Below are 6106 nucleotides of genomic sequence, written 5' to 3'. Positions count from 1 at the left end.
GTGTTAGGACACTTCACCTCTCTACACTGTCATTTCCTCATCCGTGGAGACAATCCCTCCCCCTTTTATAGTTTACAAAGTACTTTAACATACATTTTTTGTCATGTTTGATCTCTTACTGTTTTGAGATTGACAGAGCAGATATGCCCATTTTGTAGACAAGGAAACAGGGTCTGGAAAGATTAACTGACTCACCTAAGGTCTCACAGTTTGTTAAGAAGGGGAGGCAGGACTAGAAGTTGTCTTTTTTTTTTTTTTTTTTTGGCCAGGCTGCTTGCAGGATCCTAGTTTCCCAACCAGGGATCGAACCTGGGTCCAGAGCAGTGAAAGTGTCAAGTCCTAACCACTGGACTGCCAGGTGACTCCCTAGAAGTTGTCTTTAGACTTTAAGACTTGAATCTTAACACTTTACCTATCACTTTATCGTTCTTTTCCTATCAATAGGATGGAAGAGATACCAGAATCTAGTCACCGTTTTTTCCATTTCTTCTTTTTCTTTCTTCCTTCCTTTTTTTTTTTTTCTTGTCACTGTCTTTTCCTATTAAGAACTCTGACTGCATCACCTCCTCTGGGAAACCCTCCCAGATACCTACTTTCACACCAGGGCTTTATAGCCTCTTACCTACTCTCTCAGAGCACTTAGCATCATTTCTTGCAGATAGTTTGCTTATTGCCTTCCCCACCAGCAGATGGATTAAAACTGTATTGTTCATTTTGGATCTAGCATAGTGCCCGACACAGAAAGGCTGCCCGCAGCCTTTCTTTCTGTATTTGCTGTTTGAGTCTATGTCTTAACTAGTGCTCTGAACCAGGAGTTCAGTGACCCACAGCAAGAAACATATTCTGAACCGTGAGATAACTGAAACAAAAGCTTCTTGGGATAATACTTACCCTTGCTGTGTATGTGCACTATGATACTTTATTTATTCTACTTTTTTTTTTAAGATGCTGGTCATGATTTCATGACCCATTACCAGGTTGTGGCCAACAGTTGGAGGCACACTGCTTTCATCTCTGTGTGCTGAGGATGCCTTCTGAGTGCAGGGCTCTAGCTGTCCCTGAAGGATATAGAGTAGATGGCCCTCAAATACCTCTTGCTCTGAGGTCAAAGATAGTTTCATTTATAAGAAGACATACAGACCTAAGACCAGAGGCACAACGGTGCAAAGAGAACCCAGGGTGGAGAGGTTAGATGAGGAAAGGTCCCCAAGAGGCCTGGTAAGGACCTTTGTGCCTCCAGAAACTACAAACGCAGTGGCAGCTTTACTGGACCCTAACACAGGCAGGGGCCTGGACTCTTGATGCCATGGGGTTCTCACTGCTCTGTCCTCAGATTTCAGGTCCCTGACCCAGACAGCTCTCTGAGGTCATGATGAGCATCTTTCCTACAGTTAAGGGTGTAGGGGAGGTGAGAGGCCTCACTTTTGCCTCAAACCGTCTCATAACCTACCTCTAGGCCTTGGGCCAGTTGCTGGCTGTGTGACTTTGGGTGGGCCCTGTTTAATTAGGCTCAAGGATGCTAGCTGAGGCCAGGGCTGTCTAGGCCTAACAATTCTCCCAAGAGAAAGCTTGCGAACTGTCTCAGGTCACCTACCCGTTTCTTCCATTTATCTCAATTTACTTCCACCGGAAGGCTAGGGAGAGGCATTCCGGAAGCAACAGGATCTTAATGCCCCTCCCAACTCCCCAAGTGCAAGGAGTCGGGTAGTGAGGCTGGGGCTCCAAGGAGTGCCGCCCTGTCTGCCTCCCATGGCTTCTTGGGTTGGCCTGGGTGTTCCTGAGCCAGGGTTGGGAAAGGGAAACCGCTGGAGAAGTTTCCTCTATGGGAGGGGCACACTTGCTCCAGAACTCTGCCCCTTTCCCCACAGAAAATGAGCACCGGGTTGGGCCAAGGATGACCTTTCTTGACCCTCTGATGTCACTGAAATGTTCCATTAAAATGAAAAAAAATTTTTTTTACTACAAATGGACCATATCCATTTTCTTACTTTCTCTGATTATTTGTTGCAGTGTCTCAGTTCCGTTTTGTACTGTAACTGAGAAGGTGGGATCTTGGCACCAGGGTTGCAGAGCCCTGTGGCCTTCTGACCCAAGGTTTGGCCCTGCTCTGGCTATTCCGGGCAAAGTCCTGGGGGTGAAGTGGGGTGGGTTAAAGATCTGGTGACACTGACTGAACAGTTGTGGGTGATGCCACATGTAGGATCTGGGGAGCGGAGGAGGAGCCAGTGGTAGTGGGTATACTTTCTATGTAAAGGAGCCTGGGGAACTTCACTGGAGCTTCAGATGGGGATGATGCATTCTGCAAGGTACAGGTATGTTCATCATCCCAACCCTATTACTTCGTTATTGAAACTCTTGATTTAGTTTCCTCATCTTAAAATGGGAATAACCAATAGTATTACTTCACAGGTTACCGTGAGGATTAAATGAGATAATATGGGAAGCACTGAATGCCTGATACACTGGAGGTGCTCAATAAATATGACTTTCCTCATCAACCTTGCCCTCTGCATCCATCATCTGCCCAGTTCCCCAGGCCAGGAACCTGAGGTCATCCAAGACACCTTCTCCCCACTCCTCCCCACTCCCCAATCCATCCTGAAGCCAAGTGGCTGTTCCCCTCACAAGTATTTGTCAAGCCTTTTCATTCTTCCGGTTCCCACTGCTGCTATCTGGGAGGAGGCTGGCAACAGGCTCCTAATCAAGCTCTCTCCTGCTCTAGGGCCCGCATCCAAATCCATCCCCAGTTCTCCTGGAAGATGCAAATCTGATCCTGGCTATATGAAATGATTCAGCAGTTCCCCAGGACTTTCAGAACAAACTCAGATGCCTGGCTCTGGCTCCTGGTGGCTCACCCGCCCCATTTCTCACACACCTTCCTACACTCCCTGGTGCTTCTGTCCCGAGGAAGGGGTCACCTGTGGTTCTTTGGCACTGTGTGCTTCCATGCTTTTGCACCCAGGGTTCTTTCTGTCTGGAGGCCCTACCCCCTCCCCGGTGCAATGATGCCTCATCCTTTTAAAATACAATTCAAGTCCGACCTCTTCCTCAAAACTTCCCAGGTCCCAGCTGGACTTAGATGTGCTTTACGTATTTCTCTGTGCTCCAGTATTTTCATTCTGCTTTACTTGACTGTTGTCCCTGCTCCAGTGTAAGCTCCTTGAGGGCAGACGCTGTCTTTTTTCCTCCACACCCCTCATGCCCTCACAGTGGGCTCTGTTGGAAGCCACTCCCGGTGGGCACTTTCCTCCCTGGGCACTGTGGGTCTCCCCGGCCACTAAGCCAGGGAAGCCAGGAGGCAGGACACCAGGCTCCTGGACACTTTCTCTGCCACCCAAGATGGCGAGTCCTAGACCCAGAGCAGAGCTTCGGAGCCTGACGGCCACCACAGGCACAGGAGTCTGGGACCAGGGAGTCTAGTCACATCTAATCCGGGCTTTCCAAAGGAGGCCCGGAGCCGATTGAGGCTTGGTGGGACTGACAGACACACTTCGCCAGGGCATTCAGAAGGGCTCGTGGAGTGCAGGAACCCGCAGCAGGGTGGACCCTTGACTTTCCCACCCCACTGGCAGGGTGCGAGCGTGTAAGATGAGGACAAACGGAACTATTTGGGGCTCGAGCCGCCAGGCCTGGGATGGCGGCCTCCCTGAATCCCGGTTCCTAGGGAGCACTCCCCCTCCCACCACCTAGTCCTGGGAAGCCACGTGACCTGCGCCCCCAGGAGCCACTAATCGCCCGTCTCCGTCCCTTCTAAATAGGGAAGCGACAGGAGCAGATCGAGTTTCTCGGCCCGTATTTACAGGTTTCCTGGACGAAGCCAAACCGTCCACCTCTTTGCCTCACTCCCCCAGCGCGCGCCCCACCCCCACCCCTCCAGTCCTCCCAGCCGCGGGTGCGGCCCCTTCCTTTTCCCTCCCTCCCTCCCTCCGCCGCAGCTCCGCCGGCCCCTCCGGGGGCGACGCTGAGGTCGCCGCATTCCAAACCCCGGGCGGCCCTTTGAGGTCACGTGGTATGATGGGGGTGGGGCGGCAGGACGCCCCTGACCCAAGCCTGCGACCTGCAGGCCTCCCAGAGAGGCGAATTCTCCAGCCTGCTCCCCAGACCTCGCGGGAGTGAGGCAAGGCGGATTTGTACTCCCCAGCACCTACTGTGTGCCTGGCCCAGGCTGAGCACTCACGCTTCTTACCTCCAGGCCTTCCTGAACCCGGGCTGGGGGCTCACATCTTTCCCAGTGGATATACTGACCCTGATGCCGGGAAGGATTGAGAGCAAGAGGAGAAGGGGACGACAGAGGATGAAATGGTTGGATGGCATTACCGACTCGAGGGACAGGAGTTTGTCTAACACCGGGAGATGGTGAAGGACAGGGAAGCCTGGTGTGCTGCAGTTCATGGGGTCGTAGAGAGTCAGACACGACTGAGAGGCTGAACAATACTGGCTGGGAGTCAACAAGACAGAATGGAACGGGGGTGGGGGGTTGGGGGGGTGAGAGACTGGGTAGAGCCAATCGCTTAGTTTATGCAAAGACAGACCTTTGTCAGGCCGAAGTTAAGAGAAGACCGTGTCCCCTCTGTTTAACCGGGGACCCAGACGTCTCTCTCCGTGGGGAAGATCCCCTGGAGGAAGGCATGGCAACCCACTCCAGAATTCTTGCCTGGAGAATCCCATAGACAGAGGAGCCCGGCAGGCTACAGTCACAGAGTCAGACGCGACTGAAGCTACTTACCACGGCAGGCCGACCTCTGAGACCTGTGTTTTAGGCTCTGCGACAAGAAAACTAAGAGGGAGTTGATTTCCTCCTGGGTTGGGCAGACGGTCTCTAAGCTGCTCCCTTTATTTTAGTATGAACTGGGTTAGAAATTGCCTTTACTGGAGCTGAACCTGGTCATCGTGAAGGGGCCTTGATTGCTTTATGGGATCAAGGCAGGAGTGAGGTTGAGGCACTGGCCACAGCCAGCTTGCCTGGGAAGTTTGATCTTATAGGACAGGGAGAGTACAGAGGATAGAATGGATATGACCAAAGGGTGGCATGTTTTGGATGGGGGCAGGAGGTCTGGATTTGAATATTTATAACTCAGATCTGAACCCTTACTAAATGTGTCATGTATATTAATATTTAGCTATTTGCATGATCATTCACTATTTTACCAGGAACAGGCCCTGACCTGAAACTGGAGGGATTAACACTGAGTTCCTGTCTTCTTTGAGTTTACAGTCTAGTGGGAGAGCTAAACAAGTGAGGGGGCATTTGCAGTGCAGGGAACTAAAGAGTGACAGTGAGGACCAGATACACAGCTGCAGGATAACACAGAGGGGGAGCATTTAACCCCAGACTAGGTTGGAAAGGAGGATGGCTATGGAATAAGTGTTATCTCAACTGACACTTGAAATTTAAACTGTCCTTAATCTGGGACTTCCCTGGTGGTCCAGTGGCTAAGACTCCATACTCCCAGTGCAGGGGGTGGAGTTTGATTCCTGGTCAGGGAGCTGGATCCCACATGCTACAACTAAAGATCTCATAAGTCACAATTAAAAAAAAAGATGCCACGTGCCACAACCAAGAGCTGGCACAGCCAAATAATAACTATCAAAAAAAACCTTTTATCTATTGCAGCGAGAGTGGGTGAGAGTGGAATAGGAAAGAATAGCCTTCCAGATCGAGGACACAGTGCACACAAAGGCCCAGAAGCAGCCTCAGTAGGGCTGGAGTATAGCCACCCTGTGGATGGTGCGCAGAGCAGGAAGAGATGGAGGGAGCGCTTCTGGGAGAAGAGGGCTGAGCTGATGAGTAATGCCCATTGCGGGGTGGGGGAGGGGGGATGAGGACAGGAGACCCCTGGTCCTCTGAGGCTACAGCAGGGTCCCTCAGGCACTCTGTCTTGGAGGATGTGACACTTCCTTTTACAGTTGCTTTATAAAAGTAATATTTATTTTTATCGAGCTAATACATACACATTGCTTACAAACCAAATCCTTCTAAAGGGCTTGTAATAAAAACAGAAGTCCTACTGGCCTTTCTCCCAAGCTTTATCCTACTCCCCAGGGGCAACCACTTTCAACTCGGTTTGGCCATTTCTTCTGGAATTTCCTTCCTTATTTCTAAATA

The sequence above is a fragment of the Bos javanicus genome, chromosome 5, assembly GCF_032452875.1.
Source record: "Bos javanicus breed banteng chromosome 5, ARS-OSU_banteng_1.0, whole genome shotgun sequence".
In the NCBI taxonomy this organism is placed as follows: domain Eukaryota; kingdom Metazoa; phylum Chordata; class Mammalia; order Artiodactyla; family Bovidae; genus Bos; species Bos javanicus.
Note: the sequence above shows the minus strand (reverse complement) of the source record.